Source organism: Eriocheir sinensis, chromosome 39 (genome assembly GCF_024679095.1).
Source record: "Eriocheir sinensis breed Jianghai 21 chromosome 39, ASM2467909v1, whole genome shotgun sequence".
In the NCBI taxonomy this organism is placed as follows: domain Eukaryota; kingdom Metazoa; phylum Arthropoda; class Malacostraca; order Decapoda; family Varunidae; genus Eriocheir; species Eriocheir sinensis.
The window spans coordinates 10,485,844-10,513,322 of NC_066547.1; the positions used below are offsets into that span (position 1 = coordinate 10,485,844).

A 27,479-nucleotide genomic window follows, 5' to 3' on the forward strand; every position below is an offset into this window, starting at 1 on the left:
AAGTAATATTAAAACTGTATAATTCGCTGGTTCGACCCCATCTAGAGTAGTGTGTGCAGTTTTGGTCCCCCTATTACTGAAAAGACGTAGAAAAGTTAGAACGGGTTCAACGGAGAGTAACAAAAAAATTTCCTAGGTTGAGAAATTTATTTTATGAGCAAAGGCTTGAGGAAGTAAATTTATTCAGTCTATCAAAACGTAGAATGCAAGGCGATCTAATAGAAGTGTTTAAACTGTTTAAAGGATCCAGTGATATTAATGCGGAAGATTACAACTGATCGATCAAATAACAATTTCAAGATAAGTGGTAAAAGATTCTCGTCGCACGAAGCCAAATACTTCTTCTTCAATCGAGTCGTTAATGTTTGGAATTCTCTACCCTGTGATGTCGTTGATAGTACAACAGTTACGGCCTTCAAGAATAGATTAGACAAGTATTTTGAATCCAACCAGCAACTAAGATATTAATCATTGTCGTAATAACGTAAAGTTCTTTTGAATACTGGTGTCCTTGTCAGCTTTTATCGCCCGGTTAGTGGTATCAGTAATGGTAGTTCTTTCCTCTTTCATACACAATTTCCATGCAGTTCTTCCATGCTGCATGGTTCTTTTTCCTTTCCTGCCAGCTTTGGCTGGAGGGATGCGGGGGTGAGGAGGAGCCTACGTCTTTACTGTCCTTCATCTTCCACCTTTGATTAGATAGTTAGTTTAGCATGTCACAAACACCCTCGTAACGATCATCAGGTCTACTGTTGTTTGTTCTTCCTTTGTGTTCCTTTGTGTTCCTTCTCCTCCTCCTCCGTGGCCGCCATCTTGAACCAGGCGACCTCCCTGCTGGGTCATGGTCTTGAAGAGGAAAATATTATCCACAGTGCAAATTACCTTCCCTTCCCTTCTCCCTCCTCCCTTCCTTTCTCATCTTGCCTTCCTCCTCACATATTTTTACCAGATTCTCTTCCCTACACCTCCGTCCTTCCTCAATCCTTTTCTTCCCGCTTTTCTTTCCTTCTTTTCCAATTCACTTTCTTCCACGATGGTCCCTCAATTTCCTCCCTTCCTATCATCCCTTTTCCTAATTCTCTCCTCCACTTTTATGTTCATTCTATCCCTGTTTTCTTTTCTCGCTTCCCTCAAGACATCCTTAATTTCTTTCTTCCTCACCTCACTCCTTAACATTTCTTTCCTTTCCTCTTCTGTTTAATCATATCTAGATCTCCACATTATTACTATCTTCTCCATACCTTCGCTTTCTTCCATTCTTTATCTCATCTCTTTCTTCCTCTCACTTTTTTCCACCGTTCTTTTTCCTTTTTTTTCTCTACCTCAATTTATCTATTCCTTAATCCTTCCTTTCTCCTTTTTCTCCTTAAGCTTCCCAATCCTTCCCTCGCTTTCTTCCTCCCCTTAACTTTGCCTCCTCCTCCTTCTATTTCTCCTCCTCATCTTACCATTCTACCTTCTGATACCTTACTCCTTCCTTCTCTCCTCTTCATTACGTTACATGTCATTGCCGTGTATTACTCACCTCCTGTCAACTATCACATCTTCCTATTTCCTTCCCCTGTAATGCACTATTCATTTCCTTTCTCCGCCCTTTCACTAATTCCTCCATTTCTTCTTCCTTTTTCCTTTTTATTCCTTTTCCGTAGTTTTTTGCTTTCCTTCTTTTTCTTCTTCTTCTTCTTCTTCTTCTTCTTCTTCTTCTTCTTCTTCTTCTCCTCCTCCTCCTCCTCCTCCTCGTATTCCCTTCATCAGCCCACGCTTCTTTCTCTTTTCCTGTCTTTCCTTTTATTTTAGAGTTTTTTTTTCTTTGCATTTTCCACTACTGTGTGTGTGTGTGTGTGTGTGTGTGTGTGTGTGTGTGTGTGTGTGTGTGTGTGTGTGTGTGTGTGTGATTACAAACTCCTCCTCCTCCTCCTCCTCCCTTGATTATACGAGACAAGTTCGGAGAAAATAATATAAAAACTATGAAACACACACACACACACACACACATACACACGGTCATCATGCAAATTCATTTTCCATTTGTCTGTAGCGTCGTAACGAAGTGAGGCGGGAAGAGAGAGAGAGAGAGAGAGAGAGAGAGAGAGAGAGAGAGAGAGAGAGAGAGAGAGAGAGAGAGAGAGAGAAACTCATTTGCATCGTCAACGCAGACAAGGAGACGCAAATGACAGACAGACAGACAAGTTGACAGACAGACAGACAGACGGTCACAGATTTCATAACACCGAGTCTCCTTGGCACAGATTCTTTCAGGAAACATGAGAGAGAGAGAGAGAGAGAGAGAGAGAGAGAGAGAGAGAGAGAGAGAGAGAGAGAGAGAGAGAGAGAGAGAGAGAGAGAGAGTCGAAATGTTGATAGAAAGAAAAGGATAAGAGGAAATTGATGAAATGCCAAGAAGTAAAAGAACATGAAAATGAAAGGTTAGACGAGGAATGAAGAAAGATATGAAGAGGATAGGGGATGATGAGGGACTGTAGCTTGTGGAAGAAGAAAAGAGAATGGAGGGGTAGCAACACAATCTTAGTAACACAATGAGACAGAAAAGGAAATGTGTGGGAATTTAAAAAAAAAAAGTGAAGGTAACAAAACAAAAAAGATGAGGGAAAAAAAAGAAAACGATGGAGAGAAGATGCAGAACAGAAGACGATGCAGGCTGATGAGAACGAAAACGAAGAAGGGGAGGAAAATGATGCAAAGAAAAAATAATAATGTAAAGGGATATGTGAAGGACAAGGAAGAGAAGGAGGAGAAGGATGCAAAGGAAGAGAAGATGAAGGATAAAGATGAAGGAAAGTGGAGGGGGAGAAAATGGCTGCAAATGAGAAGGAAGGACAGGAAAATTTATACGGGGGGAGGAGCGCAAGGATTATGGGAAGTGGAGAGGAAAAATAGGTAGATGAAGACTAGGACGCGAGTGATGTAAGCGAACAGCAATGAGCAAATAAAACAGTGACAAAAACAAGCAGAAGAAAAATAAAAGGAGCTAAAAATTAGAAATGCGAGCAACACTGTGCTTTAAATTTTTGCTTGTTATTCCAATTTTTCGCGTTGCTGTGCTGTGCCAATGAAGACAGCACAAAGAACGGCGAGAGAGAGAGAGAGAGAGAGAGAGAGAGAGAGAGAGAGAAAGCCCACAGGTGATAGTAATTTGTCAAGGAAGGGGATGATGATAAGACCCTCCTCCTCCTCCTCCTCCTCCTCCTCCTCCTCCTCCTCCTCCTCCTCCTCTTCCTCCTCCTCCTCCTCCTCTTTCTCTATTATTTGCTCGCCCCTTCCCATTAATGACCCAATCTTAAATCAGTCGAACATTGATTGGACAGGTAAATACACTCATTTTCTAGGTCATAATAATTTTGTAGCCGTAGTAGTAGTAGTAGTAGTAGTAGTAGTAGTAGTAGTAGTAGTAGTAGTAGTAGGGAGGGGGGGAGGGGTTGTGAAAGGGTCGAGATTTGCCTTATTCGTAGTAATTTAGCGGAAAGTTAATAAGGGAACGTTAATTTCTACCTTATGATGATGCTCTCCGTGCGCTGTTTCATCTCCAAGAGGTTTTAATGAGTTAGGACGCGCCATCTCTCTCTCTCTCTCTCTCTCTCTCTCTCTCTCTCTCTCTCTCTCTCTCTCTCTCTCTCGGCATGTCCACCTCCTCCTTCACGCTCTCCCTCTCCTCTTTACCTCCTCCTCCTCCTGCTCCTCCTCCTCCTCCTCTTCCTCCTCCTCCTTCCTCCTCCTCCTCCTCCTCCTCTTCCTCCGTGTTGTCCTCAGAGCCTCGAGTTTATATATAGGTTCCATTAAGGGGGCGGCGATGCTATGGCTTGAGGGTCACGGTGTTGATGAGAAGGTGGTGGTGGTGGTGGTGATGGTGGTGGTGGTGGAGGATAGTAAAAATGGTGATCTTGGTTAGTGGTTGTATATTTGGTGGTGGTGATGGTGGTGGGTATATGGTGAATTGAATAAGGAGTGAAATGGTGGTTGGGTGTTGTGGTAGTGTGTATGGTAGCAATGGTGTTGATGGAAGTGGCTGTGGTGGTGGTGGTGGTGAAGGATGGCTGGTGATGGGGTCGTGCAGGGAGAGATATTGGTACTTGTAGTGTTGGCTGATGGTGGTGGTGGTGGTGATGGCGGTGAAATGTCAGTAATAGTTGTAGTAGTGGTGATGGATGTAATCATTGGTGTGGTAATGACTGGAATATGTTGGAGTGATAAGCAAACATAATTATCATAAGAATACATGAGCGAAATTAATATCCTATATGAAACTTGTTGAAAGAAGTTACTATGTTTTTTTACCTTCCCTGTCTGTATTTATTTTTCAGTCTTTTCCTTTCTGCTTTTCTATTACTCCCATGCATCCTTTTTTGTGCTTATATGTACATCTGTAAGAAGGTATATGTATATGCTCGTATGTATAAATCTAAATAATGTATAGATTGTAAATGTATAGATGTTTAAAAAAGTCAGCAAATAAGAAAAAAAAAATAGATACGAGTCCTTCCCGCTTAATAGCAATCTTCATTTCCGCTGAACTATATTCTCAACCATCTTCCACCCCATCTTTAAACCTTCTCCGTCTACACTATCACCCTGACCCTCTCTTCTTCCTCACCCCTTCGTCGCATCCCCAGCAATCCCCAAATCTCCACATCTCCTTTATCACCGCAGCATCCGTCTCCCCATCTCAACCCATCCCATAACCTCTACGCATCTCATCTCCCCCATCATCTTCCCATTCCCCTCCCCTCCACAACCCCCATCACCTTCGCAATGTTACCTTATAAACCCATACCATTAACTCCAACAACCCATCCTCCTCCTCCTCATCCTCCTCCTCCTGCCTTCATGCCTCAGGACCCGCAAATGTCCCAAATTAACGTCCAAATGAGATGACGAAAGGGACAAACTGGTGGTGATGAGGCTGCTTATGAGGCCGCGATGACGAGGAGCGATGGTGGTGGTGGTAGTGGGCGGCGGGGGGGGGGGGTAATGGTGGTGGTGGTGGTGGTAGTGATTGGCATGGTGAAGGTGTAGGGTTTCAGTCTCTTGCATGTCTTCTGTTTTCTGGCGTTTTCTTCTCTTTTATATTTTTCTTCTCTCTTTTCATTTTCACATGTTTTTCTTCCTGTCTTGCGCCATTCTTATCATAATTCTCTTTTCTATTTTCTTCAACTACCTCCTCCTTTCTGTTCTTCTTTTTTACACCATATATCCCATTCTTCCATCTTGTTATTTTCTTTTTTTACTTTTTCATCCGCTTCTTTATCTTACATATTTTCTCTTTTTTCTTATTTCTCCTTTCCTCTTCTTCTCATCCTCCCTCTCTTCCACTTTCACCTCCCTCCATCTAATAAGCTCATACTTGATAGAGACCTTAATAAGCTCTCCGCCGACCTCCACTCTCCTTCAATAAGCTCCCCAGATGCCCTCCACCTCTTCCTCTTCCTCCTCTTCTTCTTCCTCCTCCTCCGCTTTCACCTTTTTGTTCCTATTCTTCTTTCTCTTTCAACACTTACTTTTGCTCATTAGTTTTTTCTTTAGACCTCTTCTTCCTCCTCTTCTCCCTTCTTCTGCTACTTCTTTGCATTTTCTATCTTTTATTCTTTCCATCCTGCAACACTCCCTTTTTCTTTCCTTTTTACAACTCTTCCGCCTCATCTCCCATCTACTCTTCTTCCTCATTTTCCTACCCTTCCTTTCATTCTAACACTTCTTTTCCTTTTCAGTTTTTCCTTTTCTTCCTCTTATACGTCATTTTTTTTTTCTTGCTCCCTTTTTTTCTCATCCTCCTCCACCTTCACCTTTTCCTTCTTTTCTACGGTTCCACTCTTTTTCGATCGCTTTTCCTCGTCTATTCATTTCTTTCTCGTCCTCCTCCACCTTCACGTTTTCCTTCTTGTCTACGGTTCCACTTTTCTATGATCGCTTTTCCTCCTCTTTTAATTTCTTTCTCATCCTCCTCCACCTTCACGTTTTCCTTCTTCTCTACGGTTCCACTTTTTTCGATCGCTTTTCCTCCTCTTTTCTTCTGCAAGGTTTCTTTTTTTTCAGTATCTAACACCATTCTCAGTTTCCCTTTCCTTCCGTTCTTATCCTCTCACATATTTTTCACTTTCCACTCTTCATCTTAACCACATTTGCTGCTTCCTTTACTTCATTTCCCCTCTTCCTCTTCTTCTTCCTTCTCCTGAACACGGAAGAGAAGGGAAAGTAAGGAAGGGAAAGGAAGAGACGGGGAAGGGTAGAGAAGGAAAGGGAGAGAAATGATGATAAGGGATAAAAGGGGATAACACACACACACACACACACACACACACACACACACACACACACACTATCCGTTATCATCACCTACACCAATATTCCCCAATCATCACCATCAGCACCATCATCCCCACCACCACTTCCATCTCCACCCTCACCCCCACTACCATCTCCACCCCCTCCACCACCACCACCACCACCTCCTCCTCCTCCTCCTCCTCCAGATCTTCCTAAACCTAAGCCTCTCTGGACTGAGCTCGAAGCCTCTCAGGTCCGGCCATTACATATTTAATCACCACCCCGCACCATGGAGGGGGGGGGAAGGGTGAGAGGGGAGGGGAAAGAGGGAGAGAAGGAGGGAAAAGGGGAGGAAGGAATGAGGTGGGAGGCGAAAATATATGCAGGCAAGATGTATATACAGCAAAGCAGATTAAGGAGGAAAGAAAGTCACTGAATTGAGAGAGATTGAGAAAAGGAAGGATGAGTAGGAAGGAAAACAGATGAAGAGGGAGAGGGAAAGACGAAACAAAGGAGTAAAGGAAGGGAGAAGCGTTTAGTCAATAATGAAAGATGGAAGAAGATAAAGAAAAGCATTGAGAACAGGAGGAATAAGTGGACAGGAGAGTAGGGAAATGGGAAGGAGGGGCGAAGAGAAGACAAGAAAGAAGGGATGATGAAGTGAAACAAGAGACGAGTCAAAACAATGTGAAGAGAGGGAAGAGAAAAATATATATGGAGGAAGACTGAAAGAGAAAAGTCGTGTGAGAGAGAGAGAGAGAGAGAGAGAGAGAGAGAGAGAGAGAGAGAGAGAGAGAGAGAGAGAGAGTTTTATGATAGGGAGTAAGGAGAGATATGATGGTAAATAATATATAATGGAGGTTTCCCCGGAGACGAGATGAAAGGGAAAAAAAAGGCAGAGGTGGAAGGTTACAGGAAGGAGGGAAAGAAATGCATAAAAAAAGGGAGGAAAGAAGAGGAGGAAAATAATGGAGTGAGAGGGAGAGAGGAGGGAAAGGAGGTCGTGGAGGAAAGTAAGAGTCAAGCGAGTCTTATTACAGTGTGTGTGTGTGTGTGTGTGTGTGTGTGTGTGTGTGTGTGTGTGTGTGTGTGTGTGTGTGTGTGTGTGTGTGTGTGTGTGTGTGTGTGTGTGTGTTTTCTTTGCCTTTTTTGCTTTGGTTGGTTGTTTTATGATGTCTTTTATAATGTATGTGTATGTATTTATGTATGTATGTATGTATGTGACTGCGTGTATGTATCTTTTTCGTGATTTAAATTGACGCTCGTGTTCTGTATTTTGTCATCTAATTTATTTCCATTAATTTAGTGTGTGATAAATTAGTATTGCTTCATCGTAGGTCATTCTCCGTTGACTGAAAACCTCCTCTCTCTCTCTCTCTCTCTCTCTCTCTCTCTCTCTCTCTCTCTCTCTCTCTCTCTCTCTCTCTCTCTCTCTCTCTCTCTCTCTCTCTCTCTCTCTCTCTCTCTCTCTCTCTCACCCCTTATTGCCCAGTCAGTTATGGAGAATGGCTCAATTTAAGTCTCCTTGAATCAATAGTGTCGCTCACTCGCCTCTATTTACTCTTATTCATCCCCTCTTCTTCCTCTTATTTATCCCCTCTTCCTCCTCCTCCTCCTCCCATTTAACCTGGCGATTCCTTATCCTCCTCACCTTTTCTGTCATTTATTTTATCACATCTCCTCCTCCTCCTCCTCCTCCTCCTCCTCCTCCTACTGTTACTTTCCTTTTTTTCTCTTTTACTTCATTTCTCTTCAGTTGTGGATTCCTTTTCCCTTCATATTTTTTTTCTATTGAGAACATTTTAATCTTGGGATACCTTTTCTACGCTCCAAAAATTAATAAGAAATAAAAGTGAAAAATGTTGGTACGATGTTAAAAAAAACAGATTCATATTACTTTCCTTCTTTCCTTCAACATATACAGCTTTCTTTTCCATACTTTTTTTTTGTCCGTCCTTTCGTTGTAGTATTTTTGAAGACTCAATGTTTCACCTTCATGTATATAAATTTCTTTTAGATTTTTTTACGCAAATGTTTATCTTGTATATATGAATCTTTTCTTGCTCTACAACCACGATACGTTTCCCTAGTTTTTCTTCGTTATTGTTTTTTCCTGCCTCTACTAAACCACAAATGAGAAGGTCTTAGTGAAAGGAGGATGTGGGAAAAGAACAAGAGAAAAATAGGAAAAATAGGGCAGAGGTGATAACGAAATACGAGAAAGTGTGGAAGAAAGGAAGGTAGGAGATGAAAATAAGAAAGAGAAATTGGATGTGGGGAGGGAATAAGAGAAAAACAGAAAAATAGGGCAAGAGTGATAACGATATACAAGAAAGAGTGGGTGAAAGGAAGGTGGGAGAGGAAAAGAAGGAAGAGAAACTGGAGAAAGGGCAAGTGATGAAAAAAAACACGAGGGGGAGAAAACAATTAAAGGGCAGGTTAGTGTTTTTAGAAAGAAACATAAGAAAGAAAACAATGGAAGAGAGGTGTGATATAGCAAGAACCGGGAGGGAAAAGTAAATAAAGAAAACAAAGACTGGAATGAAGTGTCAGGAAAAAATAGACGTTTCAAGAAGAATCTCTGAAGAGCCACTCAGATCCAGGCGTTGGGAGGGAGGGAGAGACGGAGGGAGAGAGAGAAGCAGGGAAGAAGGGAGGGAGGGGGGAAGAGAGGCAAAAAGGGTAGGAGAGTAGAGGTGGGAGGAAAAGGGGAGGAAGCAAGGATGAGAATGGTTAAAAAAAAAGGAGAAAGGTGAGAGGGTGGGAGGAGGAAGGAAGAATAAAGGAAAGCGTGGGGAAGAATATTGGGAAAAGGAAGAGAGGGAAGGAAAAAGGGAATGAGGAAGGAGTAGGAAAGGATGAAGAAAAAAAAAGGGTAAAAGGTATAATGTATCAGGAAAAAAAAAATCATAAGCAGAGAGAGAGAGAGTGTGTGTGTATGTGAACAAAGTGTTAGGGGACCAACAATAACCTATAAGGGAAGTTTTTAAGTGGGTTCTCTCTCTCTCTCTCTCTCTCTCTCTCTCTCAATGCACCTTCCAACAAAAAGTGTGGACGGAACCCGGGTTTTAACTGTCTATGAATTAAAAACTGTATCGTCAGAGTAACAAAGATAAATAAATATGTAAAATAAATAAATAAATAAATAAGTAAGTAAAGTAAATAGGTAGATAGGTGAATAAATAAATAAGTGAAAAATCCTTAGTATCTATCCTTAGCACAAGCAAAAAGCATGGAAGAACAAAAAGGAAAAACCAGGTCACAGTTGAGGAAAAGGAAAAAAAGGGAAAGGGTAAAATAAAGGTGATAGGATACGATGCAGAAGTAAACTTGCATTACTTGTAAAAAATAAAAATAAAGCAGAAGTACACAATAGTTCAAACAAATACACACAATAGACACCCTTATAGAACTTTCCCAAAAACCCTAATTATCGTCATCCTCTGCAGGTAACAAGCATCCTTCCTCCCCTCCCACATGCCTCTTCCCTCCCCTCTTTCCACTGTTGCCTGCTCCCATTTTTGCTCCCCAACCCATCCCCACACACCACTGCATCTCTACTCCATCACGTTCCCTTCCACCTCTTCCATACCCAACTACTACCATTCCTGCCCTTCCCCCTTCCGTCCCTCCCTCCCTCTCTCCCATGAATACACTAAACACATTCCATTATAATAAGATTTTCTGATATCCAATTAGGCATAATGAGAGGATTTAGTACGTCGCTAATACTGCTGTCCGACCCACCGACCCCCGACCTACCGATCCCGACCGAACCAAACCAGCAGGAACCAGACCAGTACTAGACAATGCCGAAAACAGAAGAGGAACAGACCACTTCAGTAAGACCAATGACCTGCCAACCAGTCCTATGAGATCGTAAAACATCGGACAACGAATAGACCTAACCTACCAGACCAACCTCCTCCTCCTCCTCCTCCTCCTCCCTCGCCCGTGAATTCACCTGAGTATTAATTAAAATATTTGGGTGGCGGGAGTCAGTGGGTTTGCATATTTTCCAGGGACACACACACACACACACACACACACACACACACACACACACACACGCACACACACACACTGCATTACCACCACCGCTGCTAAAAATGTACCCAAGTTGATTAATCATTTCGAGGACTTAATGTTTTGGCTCCCCTAATTAGAGCTTTGATTTCCGGGTGGGCCTGTAAGGTGCGTGGAGGGTCAGGCGGGTTACTGTATGGAATGTGGGAGGACAGAGATAGCGAGATAAGAGATGGATGGAAAGATGAGAGAATGGAAGGAGATGAGGAGAAGTGAGGTGAAAAGGGAGACGCGGAAGGAGTGAGAAACGGGGAGAGGAATGGACGGAGGTAAAGATTGAAGGAGATAGAGGGAGATAAATTAATGGAGTTAGGAATGGAACGAGATAAGGGAATGGAGGAAGTAAAGAAAGGAGGGAGAGAGGGAAGGAGGGAGGGGGAAAGGGGAAGAGGAATGGATGGAGGTAAAGACTGAAGGAGATAGAGAGGGAGGGAGAAGATAGAGAGGGATAAATGGAGGTAAGGATGGAAAGAATGAGAGAATGAAAAAAGGAAAGAGGAGAAGTTGGGTGAGAAGACGGAGGAAAGAAGATGAGATTTGTATGGGGAAGGAAGGAGGGAAGAATGGATGAATGAACGAATAAATGAATAGATAAATGAATGTATGAGTGAATGAACAGATGGATAGATGAAACCTCAGAAGAATGAATAACAATAACATCTACAAAAAAGGTTAACTTTTAAACAGCAATGAGGAAGATAGAGAAATAAACAAGCAAATGCGGGAGAATGTTATAAAAAAGTGAGCAAATAGAACTGAATGTAAGAAAAAAATATTAAGATAAACTGACGAATAGATAAATACGAAGATAAAAAAAAGAAACTCTCCCAACTACAATTTATGTATTTAAACACGCATGACTAGAGAGACGAAAATAGAGATAAAGATGCTAAAAAAGGTTATAAAATAGATACGATGATAACTGAAATGATGTGTCAAAAGATATAAAAAGACAAACATATGCTAAGAGACAGACACAGTGATAACGAAGGAGATAAAAAAAGAACACAATGATAACTGGAAGGATGTTCAAAGAGATATGAAAAGAAAAAATACAGACAAACATATGAAGATGGATAAACACTGTGATAGCAGAGGAGATACGACAAACACAGATGAACTAAGAGATAATGCAGCAAGAAACAAAAATTAGTCTGAGAATCAACACGCACACACACAAACACTCACACACACACACACACACACACACACACACACACACACACACACACACACACACACACACACAGACACGAAGGTACCATTCAAACAGGCCTCCAATGTCGCCGCCACGCCCCTTAAAAGCACCCATTAAGGCCAACAATTGCACCATTATCACCACTTGAGTTCCAATGGCGTAAAAAAAGCACGGTAACACAAAAAGAATAAGAGGGGAAGGGGGAGGGGGAAGAAGAGGGGTGGGAGGAGAGACTGTAGAGAGTTCAGTAAGAAGACTCTCTCTCTCTCTCTCTCTCTCTCTCTCTCTCTCTCTCTCTCTCTCTCTCTCTCTCTCTCTCTCTCTCTCTCTCTCTCTCTCTCTCTCTCTCTCTCTCTCTCTCTCTCTCTCTCTCTCTCTCTCTCTCTCTCTCTCTCCAATGTATTTGTTTTTTTCATACACACAAGGCAAAACATTAACAGTAATAACAAAACACATCATTCCCGCCGCAAGCAAAATACGGGTGTGGGTGCATTAGTATTTCATTTATTTATTTTTCTTTGGTATTAAACAAAAAAAGAGGTTTATATAGAAATAAAGATTATAATGTTCTTAGTACCGATACTACTAATTTGTTAAAACAATGCTTCCGATTTAATTGGAAGGCTCAGTGAATTTGAGTATTGTTTATAACATTGATGATTTAATAATAATAGTTATTATTATTATTATTATTATTATTATTATTATTATTATTATTATTATTATTATTATTATTATTATTATTATTATTATTATTATTATTATTATTATTATTATTATTAGTAGTAGTAGTAGTAGTAGTAGTAGTGGTAATGGTAGTAGTGGTGGTAATATTGGTAGTAGTAGTAGTAGTAGTAGTAGTAGTAGAAGTAGTAATTCTAAGTGTAGTAGTGGTTGTTGTTGTTGTTGTTGTTGTAGAAGTAAAAATAATATTTAATATAATCAATTGGAACCCAATAAATAACCAAAAATGAAGCACTTCACGAAGTAAATGCATACATATATGTGGGGTAAAAAAGTGTGAACTCGACCCATAAAAAACAATACAAGTAATAGTAATAGGATGGAATGCTTTTGCTATACATCATGCCAATATAAGAAAACTGCCACACTCTCCCAGAGGAGAAAGGTGCACAATCAATGTATCGTGCCAGCCAAAACATACAGTTCAGAAGAAAAAAATATTAAAAGACAAAGTTAAGAAGTGCATAAAGAGGACTGACGGGAAAAAATACAAGGTTTAACTTAGAAAGACAGAAAACGAGAATCGTGGACCATGGAGCAAAAATACCTAGATTGAAATGGATTTGGGCAAGACATAGTATGCGTAGAACTGATAACAGATGGGCCGACAAATAACCACAGTGGCTACCCAGAAAACGTAAAAGTGGAGGAAGATCAGGTGGAGATGATTTTAGAGATTTCCCGGAGCAACATATAATACACTGATTGACATAGGCTAAAGTGACGTGGAGAACGTTGAGGAAAGCCATAGTCCTGTATTAAACTAGTAATGCCTGATGAAGATTAAAATAATGATAATGATTATGAGTTCAAATATAATTCTCTGGATATTAAGGCTCTAGAAAATAACCATTAAAGTGAATCTTTAAAAGACAAAATTTTCAAAAGGGCGTCATAACAAAGTCATATGTCTTCAGAGAGAGAGAGAGAGAGAGAGAGAGAATGATATGAAGTATGGACATGCAGCACAAATAAAAATTCAACAATCTCTCTCTCTCTCTCTCTCTCTCTCTCTCTCTCTCTCTCTCTCTCTCTCTCTCTCTCTCTCATTCTTCTCACGTGGCAATCTCATATGTATCACCTGGTGCCATGATACCTGTGCTCTCTCTCTCTCTCTCTCTCTCTCTCTCTCTCTCTCTCTCTCTCTCTCTCTCTCTCTCTCTCTCTCTCTCTCTCTCTCTCTCTCTCTCTCTCTCTTTAAATAACCCGTGGGAATGTACCGTGAGTAAAAACTGAGTTACAGGCCGGCACCCACTCCTTAGCCTGCCCTCAGAGCTATGTTAAGTGCCCCCCCTCACGCCAACCTCGATGGAAGGAAAGAAAACGAGAAGCAGAGAGAATTGCACCCCCGTTTTCTTGGACCACGCGAATTTGCAACAATGAATTTACTTATACCCACTAATTTGCACGCCTAGTAATTTACACTTCCATAAAATTACCACTACTAGTTCGCACCCAAATGATTTACCCACAAGATTAGTAAGTGCACAACTACAAGTCTTTTATATCCTCTAATTTGCATACCGTCAAGTTTACTGTTCCAAAAATGTATGACTTCTAGTTCACGCCCAGGAAATTTACACCCCCGACCAAGTGAATGCCGATCTTTGAGTTTACTTACACCCATTAACTAACTCCCCCAGAAATTAACTCCCCCAGAAATTAACTCCCCCAAAAATTAACTCCCCCAGAAATTAACTCCCCAGAAATTAACTACCCCAGAAATTAACTACCCCAGAAATTAACTCCCCAGAAATTATCTCCCCCAGAAATTCACTCCCCCTGAAATTAGCTCTCCCAGAATAAACTCCCCCAGAAAATAGCTCCCACGGATATTAACTCCCCCAGAAATTAGCTCCCCCAGAAATTAACTCCCACAGAAATTAACTCCCACAGAAATTAATTCCCCCAGAAATTAGCTCCCACAGAAATTAACTCCCACAGAAATTACCACCCACAGAAATTAACGCCCGCAGAAATTATCGCCCACAGATATTAACGCCTACAGAAATTAACGCCCACAGAAATTAACTCTCACAGAAATTAGAAAAAAATAGCATTAATACTTTACACCCAAGGCCAAACAAGTGCACGTCTATGAGCTTACACCCATGACTTTATAATCACAATCTCATTTCCTCCTTGCATATTTTCCAATCCACGTTGGCCAAACACATAGGTCCCCCCTGCATTGCCTGCTACATAATCTACTTTTGAGGTTGTATGTTTAAAAGTATTTTCAATTGATTTGTTTTTGTAGTTGTTTTCAATGTTGTACAGCTTTCTTCTCTCTCCTCGTTAGTTTCCCGTTTTTTTATTGCTTTTTTTGTTGTTTTGTTTTGCCTTTGTTCTGATTTTGATTCTGACGCGAACTGCTATTGTTTCGTCTTCCTTTTATCTCCCTCACACTTTTGTTTTGTTTTTCTCCCCGTGTGTTGTTAGTTGAATCTTTTGTTCTCCTTTATGACCGAGGAATATTTTTTTCTGCGATTAAACTCAGCTATCTATCTATTTTACTATCTATTCATCTATCTGTCTATCTTATCTTTTACGTATAACTACCTTTTTTATCTCGTTTCTTCCTTTCCAGATGAAATTAGTCGTTCCACCTCTCTCTCTCTCTCTCTCTCTCTCTCTCTCTCTCTCTCTCTCTCTCTCTCTCTCTCTCTCTCTCTCTCTCTCTCTCATGTTATATCTGCATTTATTATCCAAACATTCTTGTTCTGTTTGTGTTGCATATATGAAGTTGTCATGGAAACGAAGAAAGAGGAAGAGGAGGAGGAGGAGGAGGAGGTGGAGGAGGAACACAAAGGAACACAAAGGAAGAACAAACAACAGCAGACCTGCTGGTCCTTACGAGGTTGTTTGTGACAAGCTACACTAACTATCTAATCAAAGGTGGAAGATGAAGGACAGCAAAGGCGAAGGCTCCTCCCCACCCCCCCATCCCTCCAGCCAAAGCTGGCAGGAAAGGAAAAAGAACCATGCAGCATGGAAAAACTGCATGGAATTTATGTAGGAAAGAGGAAAGAACTACCATTACTGCTACCACTAACCGGGCGATAAAAGCGGACAAGGACACCAGTATTCGAAAGAACTTAACGTTATTACGACAATGAGTAATATCTTAGTTGCTGGTTGGATTCAAAACACTTGTCTAATCTATTCTTGAAGGCCGTAACTGTTGTACTATCAACGACATCACAAGGTAGAGAGTTCCAAACATTAACAACTCGATTGAAGAAGAAGTGTTTAGCTTCGTGCGATGAGAATCTTTTACCACTTATCTTCAAATTGTGATTTCTTCTTGTTCTATTTGATCGATCAATTGTAAAGTAATCTTCCGCATTAATATCACTGAATCCTTTGAACATTTTAAACACTTCTATTAGATCGCCTCGCATTCTTCGTTTTGATAGGCTGAATAAATTTACTTCTTTAAGCCTTTGTTCATATGACAAATTTCTCAACCTAGGAATCATCTTTGTTACTCTTCGTTGGACCCGTTCCAACTTTTCTATGTCTTTTCTGTAGTAGGGAGACCAAAACTGTACACAGTACTCTAGACGGGTCGAACCAACGAATTATACAGTTTTAATATTACTTTTTCCGATTTATTATTAAAGACTCGTCCGATGAAGCCAACCAATTTATTTGCAGTTTTAACTACCTCTGAACAATGCTGACCGGGCTTTAAATCGCTTGATATAGTGATTCCAAGATCCTTTTCTTTACTTACTGCAGAAAGTTGTTGGCCATTCATTACGTACCGAACGTGATTGTTATTTTTCCGATGTGCAACACTTTACATTTCTCAACGTTAAATTTCATTTGCCATTGATTGGCCCAACGTGCAAGTCGATCTATATCTGATTGTAAAGCTTCTTCGTCGAGTATCGCAGTTACTTTACTAGCAATTTTTGTGTCATCAGCAAATTTTGATACTTTGCAAGTGAGCCCATCATCGATATCATTAACATAAATTAAGAAGAGCATGGGACCAAGCACTGATCCTTGAGGTACGCCGCTTCTGACATCGAGCCAGTTAGATGTAACACCGTTTAGAACTACTGTCTGTTTCCGCTCAGAGAGCCAGTCCACAAGCCAATTGTGAATGTTACCTGAGATGCCGTGCAGCAATAGTTTACTGACCAATCGTTGGTGGGGGACCTTACTAAATGCCTTTTGAAAATCCCGATATAAGATATCTACTGATCTGCTTTCATCGAGCACCTTAAAAATATAATGAAAAAAGTCGAGTAAGTTAGTCAAACACGAACGTTTACTACGGAAGCCATGTTGCGAATTATATATTTATTATATTATTTTCTTCGAAGAATTTCACCATATTCTCGCGAATGATAGTCTCCATTAACTTACAAACAATAGATGTCAGGCTAATTGGTCGATAGTTTCCAGGATGAGACTTGTCCCCCTTTTTGAAAATTTGTGACATTTGCAAGTTTCAATCCGACGGAACTTTTCCAGCTGTTAAAGATTTATTGAATATGATGGAGAGCGGTTTACAAATTTGATGTTTGATTTCTTTTAAGACCCTAGGGGTAATTTTGTCTGGACCAGGAGCTTTGCTTACTTTAATCTTTTCAATTGTGCGTAAAACGTCACTTTCTACGATGAGCACGCCACTTAACATCTTTTCGGTCCTTCTAACCTCCGGCGGTTGAGGTGATAAACAATCTTCGTCGGTAAATACGGATGCGAAAAAGTTATTTAGGATTGTAGCCATTTCATTTTCATCGTTCGTGTGGTTACCATTTTCATTAGCAAGCGGTCCGATACCACAAGTGAGTGACTTTTTATTATTTACATAGCTGAAAAATTCTTTAGGATTAGATTTACTTGTTTCCGCTATATATTCTTCAAGATTTTTCTTGCTTCGTTTTATTAATTTCTTGGTTTCGCGGCGAATTCTGTCCAATATGTACCTACTGTATACGCGTTTTTTAAGAGATAGGCTATTTTGAATTTCGTTATTCCACCATTTGGGTTTCTTCTTAGAAGCTGAACGTCTGTTACGATAGGGTACGCATATGCTTATGGCATTGTTCAATATTGTGGTGAAGTCCCCCCAAGATTTATCAATATCTGTTTCCGCCGTGATTTCAGTCCAGTCAGAATTATTTAGAATTGATCGGAGTCTTGCAAAATTCGCTCTCTGATAATCAGGCACCTTTTCTTTACTAGGAGTTACTTTACTTTCTTTCATATTGATGTTGAATGTGATTGTTCGGTGATCGCTAGAACTAAAAATTGGACCAACATTTACTTCGTTAACTAGATCAGCTGTCGTTGAAAAGATAAGGTCAAGTATATTATTTTCCAGAGTCGGTTCTTGAACGTGTTGATGTAAATCACTTTCTAGTAAATTTGTGTACAGGTCGAGCCCTGTATGACAGTTCAACGGTTCACCCCATCTTTTCACTGGCAAGTTAAAGTCCCCAACAATTACTGCCTCGCAACTGCTACTTGTTTCTAATAATAATTCACTTAATGCGTGGTCGATATCAAGAGTCTGCCTTGGCGGTCTGTAGATAAGTCCAATTACTATTTTACGAGATTTATTTTAATTTCAATGAAGACCGTGTCTACATTGGTTATAATATCTGTTTTCACGGATACTGATGGAGAGAGTTGTGGATATAAAAGATAACGCCTCCACCCTGTCTGTTCTCTCTTCATGACTAAAATGGTATAACCCGGTAATCTATATTCCGCAATGAAATCTCTATTTGAAGTGTCTATCCAAGATTCTGTGACCTGATGATGTGATAATGATTTGTAGCTGCGAGGACTTCTAAGTCTTCAAATTTGTTACGTAGGCTACGAGCGTTTACATAGCAAGCTTTAATGTGATTCGAGTCGGGAGTTTTTCGGGTTGAGTGCACCCTTACGGTGGAGCTGCTGGTGTTCTCGCCTCCGCGTTTTTTGGCTTTCGAAGAGCCACTTGGTCACAGAGCAGCCTCCCGAAACGGGCTGCTCCAACAGGGTTTAAGTGAATGCCATCAGGAAGGAACAAGTCCGAATCGTAGTAAAAATTGTTCCACAAGTTAGCGAACTGGACGTTTTCTTGTGAGCAAAGGGACTGAAGTCTGTTGTTTGTGCTGAAGGCCTTACTGTAAAAGCTAGATTCGGCACCGAACCTCGGGAGGATTCCTGAGATTATGATGTTACTGGCATCCGTTTTACGTTTATACTGCTTGATCATGCGGCGGTATTTCTCAAGCAGTTCCTCAGAAAGGGTTGTCTTTACGTCATTTGTCCCCGCGTGAATGACAAAGAGGGTGTTTCGGTCGGCATTTCGTGACATCATCGCACGCTGCGGTGATGTCGTCCAGTCTGGCACCTGGATAGCAGTAACGTTTTCTGCGGCCGTTTGATGAACGACCACAGAACTCAACCAGCTGGCCACGCACCATGGAGTCCCCAACTAGGCGAGTCTCGAACTCATCCTCCATGGTGTCTGCCAGCACCTGGAACCTATTGAAGGTAGTGGGGTCAGTAAATCCTTGGTTGCCTGCTTGGTTTGGCTCCATTCCTTACAGGTTGGAACCCGACATCCTGTGAAGCAGGAAGAGGAGCGTTAAGGGGCAGGCTGGAAGTTGACCTGTGAGGCAGGCTGGGAGTTAGCCTGTGAAGCAGGCTGGGGTTAGCCTGTGAGGCAGGCTGGGGTCAGCCTGTGAGGCAGGCTGGCGGTTGTTCTGTGAGGCAGGCCGGGGTTAGCCTGTGAGGCAGGCTGGGGTTAGCCTGTGAGGCAGGCTGGGGTTAGCCTGTGAGGCAGGCTGGGGTTATCCTGTGAGGCAGGCTGGGAGTCAACCTGTGAGGCAGGTAACACGTCCTCCCGTGAAGCAGGAGGGTCGTCTGGAGAGGGCACAGTCTCAGTGGAGGGCCTCTCCACCATCGATAGTGGAGTCACTGCCACATTTGTTAAAACAAATTCCTGAAGGGCTACAAATTTCTTTTCAAGATCATTGTGCTTGACTTTCCACTCAGTCACAGCCTTCTGTAGATGTAATCTTTGAACGCAGAGGCGGCAAGTTTTACTCAGCTGGAAGAACTGAGCTGCAAAACGTCCGGGACAGACGTCACACTTTAGGTTCGAAGGCATTGTTAGAATTTTAAGCGAGTTAACAGTTTGGGCAAATATTAAAAGCGCTTTCGAAATACTTTAAATTGTGACCATAAATTGAATTGTATAAAAATTGTGCATGGAAATTAGATACTGCTGTGTTAGATGCCTCCAACACTGGGAGTTCGCTCCCACAGGGTCTTGAAAACGCCTCAAAGACCAATCGCTTGTCCTGAGCCTCGGTCACGAGAGAGACTTTCACAACCCGGCGCTTTTCAGCTATTGTCCTCGAAGTTTTGTCCCATAGCACGGGGCCGGCGTAGTCACACAGAGCAGAGCTGGCAAGGGAGGAGAGGAACCAGCAATTCGTTCCCACTTTCCGAAACGTCTAACCCAACTCTGCGACCCTTTCGAGGCCTGGCCAGTGGCACCTGTCACCAGGTGTTCTCCACCAACTCTAGAGAGTATCAGACGCCCTTCCTGAGAGACCAAAAGACTGAAATATTCCTTGAGTATAAGATAAACCCCAACAAACTCCACATAGAATCCGGTTGGTAAAAAATAAAATGGCCCACGGAAGTTATCTCTTTAAGGAAAAAAAAAAAAAAAAAAAAAAAAAAGAACCAGCTGTTATGCAGAATAGAGATGGGAGTACCGTCGATAGAGGGGAGGGACGGGGAGCTCACACCGACAACTGGTTCCCAGGGAGGCTTTTATTAGTGTAGAGGTCGCCACACTCCTCTACTGCAGGCCTAATTAGGCACGGTCCAGCTGACTAGGACCCTGGAACTCCAGCCATTGTCTCATAAAGAGATCCTCTGCCTGCAGTCCAATCCACCACTGCTGCTGCCCAGAGGCTTCACCGTGACCCTGGCACGGGAGACAGATCAGGTAGGAGGAGGAGGAGGAGGAGGAGGAGGAGAAGAAGGAGGAGGAGTGGCAAACAGAGAGAGAGAAAGCGTGGGTTGGCAAGAGACAAACAATAACTATCAAAGGAAAGAGAACGAAGGAAAAAATAAAAATATAAGACGAACAGAAAAAAAATACCGAAAAAAGACAAAACAAGAATATTGATTAAAAAGCATTATTAAACGAGGAATGTAAAAAACGGCAGCCTCCTCTTCTCGTTTTTTACATTTCACCCGTTTTCATAATGCCTGTTCAAGCTACCGTGATCCTGACCGTGACATTTTGCTACCCATAAATTATCTGGCTTTCATTTCAGTATACAGATGCGGAGAATATATAGAACAATAGTGGTAGTAGTAGCAGTAGCAGTAGTAGTAGTAGTAGTAGTAGTAGTAGTATAGTAGAAATAGTATAGTAGAAATAGTAGTAGAAATAATAGTAGAAATAGTAGTAATGTTTTTTTTTCCCCTTTTCTTCACCTGGCCCGCCATAACATCACCTATTCCACCTACTCATCACCTCACCCACCTGCAAGTCCACTCTTTGCAACAATTATTGTAGTTTTTCATCCCTCTTTAACCAAATCGTCTCGAGCACTTCATTCAACTGCTTCATTGTTAAGAGTTTGGACATCATTTACCTACTATATCACGGTACACTTTCACTTGTACTCTTTTCCATCTCATTCACCTGAGCATCCACCTGCCTCACTAATTACAACAGCAGCTCCTCCTGTAACTCTATCAAAACTTTATGGGCTTCCCTCGCCTACATCTACATCATTGTCAAAATTACCTTCACGTTCTATACTACTTTCAATATTCTACACCAACCTTCAACTCCCCAACACTGACTTTTTTTGTATCTACGCTCAGACATTACTACGAAACTTGATAAGCGCGAGTGTAGGGCATCTTCAGCTAAAGTGATGAAGACTACGAAACCCACGAACAGGAAATGAGGGGAGACTTCATCTACTCCATCATATCAAGGACTATTTCTAGTAATGTAGCTAATGTATTAATGCACTCGTAGCTTTCCTTCATCATCATTATTACTTTTCTTCCGTTTCCATTCTAGTCTGATTTGTCATCTCACGCCTATTACCATCTATAACGTTTTATTTTGTCATTCTCGTATTCTAGGATATCAAGGTCTAATTACTGCAACACGGCTCTATTTTCATTCCTATTTGCTATTTTGTGTCCCTGTTTAAAAATCAATGCATCAGTCAACATCCCTGTCTTATCACACTACGCATAAACCTAGATCAAAACATACAACCACACTTCCTAAGATATCTTTAAGCATCTGTGTATGTAGAAGGCAGCACTTGTACTTACCAACCCTGTCTGGAGAAAGCAACATTACCCAAAGCATCCTTTCATGCTCCTCCATTTAATAAACAAAGCCAGGTATTCCCTTACTAGTGTGACGCGGTGGTCGTTGGTTGGAGCGTCAAGCTACGGAAGTGAGGAGCGTTCGATCTCACACCCCGAGCCACAACCTCAAGACAGGACCCAAGGGCATAGTCTGTTAAGAGAAGAAATAGAACGCCAGCTCCCTTACACGTCATAGAAATTTTAATACATAACTCTAATTACTTATGAAAAAGAAATCAATACCTCACATATCTGCTGTAACTACTTTTTATCATACACACACACACACACACACACACACACACACACACACACACACACACACACACACACACACACACGACTTCCTAATTAGCAATATTACAAAAACATCATTATTATTCACAGTAGGAGGAAAAAATGCATTGTTATGAGCCTAATTAAAATCAATCCGTACGGAATATAAATAAGAAGGAAAAACAAGGTTTCTCTGCAAGGAAGAGAGGAAGAAGGATGGCCAAAGGGAAGCAATATTTTCTGCCCGAAGGGAGGAAAAAACGGAAGGGAAAAAACTGAGACATTTATGCCCGACAGGAAACAGGACCAGGCGACCGAGAGGAAGAAACACACACACACACACACACACACACGAACCGAAGTCGCGTACATTCTTTTACCAGTTCACGTCTCTCTCTCTCTCTCTCTCTCTCTCTCTCTCTCTCTCTCTCTCTCTCTCACTAAAAGAAAAATTCACCCCTCTATTCGGGAAATAACACACGAGGCTTTTATCATTTTTTAAAACTCTGCAGTATATAAAAAAAAAACGAAAAGTTGCCAAAAAATAAATTGCATTTTAATAATAAGTTTATTCCGAAAGCAAAAATCAGGAACAAAGCGCCGGGCCACGGATATAAAATGGAAGGTGTGAAATCTCTCCCCTTTTTATGGCGCATTGTATGTTTTTGAAACGGGACGAAGAAAAAACTATATATTAGCTTTATAATCGTATGGAGTGAACGGATAAATAAGGTTTCTGAGCCTTACGTTGACTCTCTTTTCTATCCGCTCAATAAATAGATTTACCGAGTTAATAAAACACAAGAACGATTTTCCTGACTTTGTGTGTTGTTATGTTTATGGTGTAAAGTGTTAGGGAATTTGTTTATGACAGACTAAACATTTAAAACTTGTTCTCTCTCTCTCTCTCTCTCTCTCTCTCTCTCTCTCTCTCTCTCTCTCTCTCTCTCTCTCTCTCTCTCTCTCTCTTCGCAAGCTATGCCAACATGCCAACAAAATATTTTCCAACCACTTTTCATCTGCAAATTTATTCCTATTCGGGGTCACAAAATTTTCAGCACACTTCTCCATTATCTTCTCAGATGACTTTTCTAATAATTCCAACTTCATTACCTCCTCTTTTCACAGTGTTCCCATCTCATTACTGGTCTACCTGATCTTCCCGACAAATCCATGCTTATCACCCTTTTAGTGGAGTGATCATCTTCCATCTTTTAAAAGTGTCCAAACCACCTCCCTCCTGCGTTACTTTTCTTCTTTAATGTGTCAGTTAAGGTCAATGGGCCACGTACGTATCTGCTTTCTATTATGTTCATTCTTGTTGCGCAAAATCTTTATTCTTTTTATTATTATTTTACCAGTATATCACTATTATCACTCAAGAAAAAGTTATGTGTTTTGCTCGGCGTGAAACGAATCGATATTAGACAATACTCAGATGGCGTCACGGTTTGTGCACACACACACACACGCACACACACACACGAACATACTCCCCCTTTAACTTTTATATAGCAGGTGAAACATTTTTTACAGCCACAACACTTATTTTTTATGCATGCTTGTGTATATGTGTGTGTGTGGGAGAGAGAGAGAGAGAGAGAGAGAGAGAGAGAGAGAGAGAGAGAGAGAGAGAGAGAGAGAGAGAGAGAGAGAGAGAGAGAGAGAGAGAGAGAGAGAGAGAGAGAGAGAGAGAGAGAGAGAGAGAGAGAGAGAGAGAGAGAGACTTTTTTTTTCACTGAGCAGCGTATCTGACAAACAAACAGCGATAAACAAAGGGAAAAGGGCAACAGACAGCAAGAGACAGACAGACAAATGGAGAAAAGGCAACAGAGGGAAGCAAGAATAAAGACGGAAAAGAACAGAGACAAGTTTGGAAGAGAGGATGGAAAGGAGGGGAGGAAAGTTGAGGAGGAAACTGGAGAAAAGAATGCCAGGAAAGCGGAAGAGGAAAGAAATGGTAGGAATTGAAATACTAATGAATGGGGGGGAAACACGTGTTGGAAAAAGGGAACTGAAAGGATGCAACAGAAAAAGAGAAGGAAGGAAGGAAGGGAAGGAAGAGTTGGTCGGAAAGGAATGTGGAACTACTAAAATACTTTCACGTAAACTCAAACTTTGTGAAATGAGAGGAAACTTTAGACATACACGTCACACGTACGCGAACTTAAGATGAAGACTCGAATACGTATATACATACATACATACACACACACATTCATACATACATATACATTCACTAAAATTTTCATGAAGAAAAAAAAATCTACACAATATATAACAAAAAAACGACACACAAAAATTTCTACACATATTACATACACACGTTGACGAAAAGAGAAAATAACGCTAACACACACACACACACACACACACACACACACACACACACACACACACACACACACACAAGCACACACACGCCACTCTCAGAATATTCTCATTAGCAGCAAAATAAAAAGGACATTAATTTTCTATACGTGAAAATGATTTGATGGAGGACTGCAAAAAAAGCGAAAAGGTGAAAAAAGGAGTAAATGCATTTTTTTTTTCAGTGATCTAAATAGTGAAGGTGGAAGGTTAAGTTCATATTTGCTTATGTGTGTTTGTGTTTGTGTGTGTGTGTGTGTGTGTGTGTGTGTGTGTGTGTGTGTGAGGGGGGAGGGGGTCATTTGCGCATTATAAATACTCAAAATGTTTTATACAAAGGCGGAAACTATCAAACATCAATTGTCAACAAAACTCATAAAAAATTAGAAGGATACGACGTAGTTTCAAATTCGCAAGAAATTACAAACAAAACTACAAAACAAAGAACACAGAAAGAAAATACAAAGCAAAGCAAACACTCACAGCTACACCTCCTTCCGTAACGCGCATATAAAAATAATCACGAACCTTCAAACGAAATAAAGAAAAAATCGAATATTTCAACAAAGATTCATTACGATGGTCGAGGCGCTGATCAACGCACTGAATAATTGGTCGTCGGGCCGTGACGTCATCGGCTGCAGCTGCCAATCACGAGACAGAGTTTGAAAATAAAAATATCATATGCGACGCAACTTGAATATTCTGTGGAAAGCGGAAGAAGGGATGGATAAGGGTTGGAGGGAAGGATGGAAGGGAGGAGAGGGATGATTAAAAGAGGAGAATTAGAATGAGAAGGAAGAGGATGACAGAAAAGGCAGCTAAGGAAGGAAAGGATACAAGAGGATGATAGGATTAGAAGATGGGAGAGAAGGGAGAAGAAGAAAGAAGAAGGAAGAAGGGAAGGATAAGCGTGAGAGGAAAGAATGGGAGAGAGGAGAGGGATGATTAGTAGAGGAAAGGAGAATAATTAATATGAGAAGGGAAGAGGGTGACGAAAAAGGATAAAGAAGGGAGGGAAGGATAGAAGAAGAGGAAAGGGTAAAATGGAAGGAGAAAGAGGAAGAGACTGGATAAGGTTGAAGGAAAGAATGTAAGTAAAGGAAAGAAAAAAGGGGAGAAAAAGAGAAAAGAAGAGAAACAGTTAAAAGAAAAGATAAAAAGGGAAAGAATGAAGGAGGGTGAAGTAAAGACTGGATAAGGATAGAGGGACGGATGCAAGTGAAGAAAAGAAGAAAATAGATAAGAATGATTAGAAAAACAGCAGGGAAAGAAAACAGACGAGAGGGAGGGAGAAAGAGTGGAAGAAGAGGGAATAAAGAAAAAGAAGGGTTAGTAAGGAGAACGATGAGAAAAGGGAGAAAAGGTGGAAGAGGTTAATTAATTGCTTGATTGAGCTATTTATAGGTACATGGCGCCGCGGAAAGAAGGGAGTGAAAGAAGAGTGATAGAGAAATGAGGTACGGGAATGAAAAGAGGGAATAAAAATTGAGATTGAATGTGAGGAAACGAATGCAGGAGAGGGAGAGGATGAAGAGAAGGGGAACACATTGGCAGAAAAGAAAGGACCACGGATAAGGTAAGGAAGGGATGGTAAAAGGAATGGAGGTAAAAAATAAAATATAGTGGATACTGAAGGAAATAAACAAGGAGACAATAAATACAGGTGTCTTCATGACCTTTGATAAACTGTTTAGATAAGAACGGATAACAGTAAAAAACGAAAAAAAGGAAATGTTGTACAAAAGATTGACTTAGAAAAATAAAAACAGAAAACAAAATAAAAGGCAAAACATGATAGGAAAACAATAAAAAAAATTAAGTAGAAAGAAAAGGATGAAAAAAAAGATGGAAAGGAAAAGGAAAAAAGGTAAATAAGGGAGAGAGAGAGAGAGAGAAGGGTAGGGGAGGAATGGGGAGGGGAGAGGAGGAAAGTTTGATAAGACGGAGGAGTAAAGTTGGACAGGGAGGCGGAGAAGAAAAGGATATACAAAGCAAGGATCTAGTCTCTCTCTCTCTCTCTCTCTCTCTCTCTCTCTCTCTCTCATTACTCACTTCTCATTATTCCTTAGTTTCTCTCTCAACTCAATTATAATATCACACCACATACGTCTGCATCTTCTTTTTCTTTGTTACTTTTCCTGTCTCGTATATTCTTCTCTTTTCTTTTACAGCATCATTATCTAGCACTCACTGTCTCGTTTATTCCGATTCTTTAGTGTTTTTATCATTCTCATTCTTTTATTATATCTTTCCATACTTTACTCATTCTCCGCCTCCCACTCATTCTTTGCCGCCTCTTCCCTGTCCCTTCTTCCTGCTTCCTCCAACTTTACTTTTCCACCTTCTACACTTCCTTTCGACTTCATTTATGTTCTCCACTTTCCCTGCCACAACTTCCTCTTCCTCTTCTCTTTCTATCCTCCTCCTCCTCTACCCCGTGTGCCTGGCGCCAACCCGTCCCTCGGCAACACTAAATTAAACACGCGGTCGTCAAACAGTTGTTCAAGTTTCCACTCCTTCCAGTCCCGTGCATTCTGTCTGTTACTTTCCTCCCTCTCCCTTTCGTCCTTCATTTATTCGTTTTTCTTACTTTCGTTACTTTTCATTTGTTGTATATACTTTTCGGTCCATCATTCCCTTCCATTTTCAAATTTAAAACATGTACATTTGTTCATAATTTACTACACAACTTTTCAATAATAATCGTAGTAGTAGTAGTAGTAGTAGTAGTAGTAGCAACAGTAGAAATAGTAGTAGTAGTAGTAGTAGTAGTAGTAGTAGTAGTAGTAGCAACAGTAGTAGTAGTAGTAGTAGTAGTAGTAGTAAACATAATAATAATAATAATAATAATAATAATAATAATAATAATAATAATAATAATAATAATAATAATAATAATAATAATAATAATAATAATAATAATAATAATAATAATAATAATAATAATAATAATAATAATAATAATAATAATAATAATAATAATAATAATAATAATAATAATAATAATAATAATAATAATAATAATAATAATAATAATAATAATAATAATAATAATAATAATAATACATAATATTAATTAACCACTGTCTTGTTTAATAGTCTGGAAACAACATTTGTATTAACTTTTCTACTTACGTCATGTAGC

The 27,479-nt window shown here is 40.6% G+C and overlaps 1 protein-coding gene and 2 long non-coding RNA genes across 3 annotated transcripts in view; 1 reads left to right on the forward strand and 2 right to left on the reverse strand.

The window, feature by feature from the left end:
• The window catches only part of LOC127008975 (uncharacterized), a 100,497-nt gene extending 78,714 nt beyond the window's left edge, over nucleotides 1–21,783 (reverse strand). Inside the window, exon 1 of the long non-coding RNA XR_007761494.1 lies at nucleotides 21,731–21,783. This is a non-coding gene — a long non-coding RNA (uncharacterized LOC127008975). The remainder of the gene's footprint in view (nucleotides 1–21,730) is intronic.
• The window catches only part of LOC127008972 (cell adhesion molecule Dscam2-like), a 121,076-nt gene that overhangs the window by 19,665 nt on the left and 73,932 nt on the right, over nucleotides 1–27,479 (forward strand). The gene's annotated exons all lie outside the window — the stretch shown is intronic.
• LOC127008974 (uncharacterized) overlaps nucleotides 21,782–27,479 on the reverse strand; it is a 59,746-nt gene continuing 54,048 nt past the window's right edge. The window contains exon 5 of the long non-coding RNA XR_007761493.1: nucleotides 21,782–21,836. This is a non-coding gene — a long non-coding RNA (uncharacterized LOC127008974). The remainder of the gene's footprint in view (nucleotides 21,837–27,479) is intronic.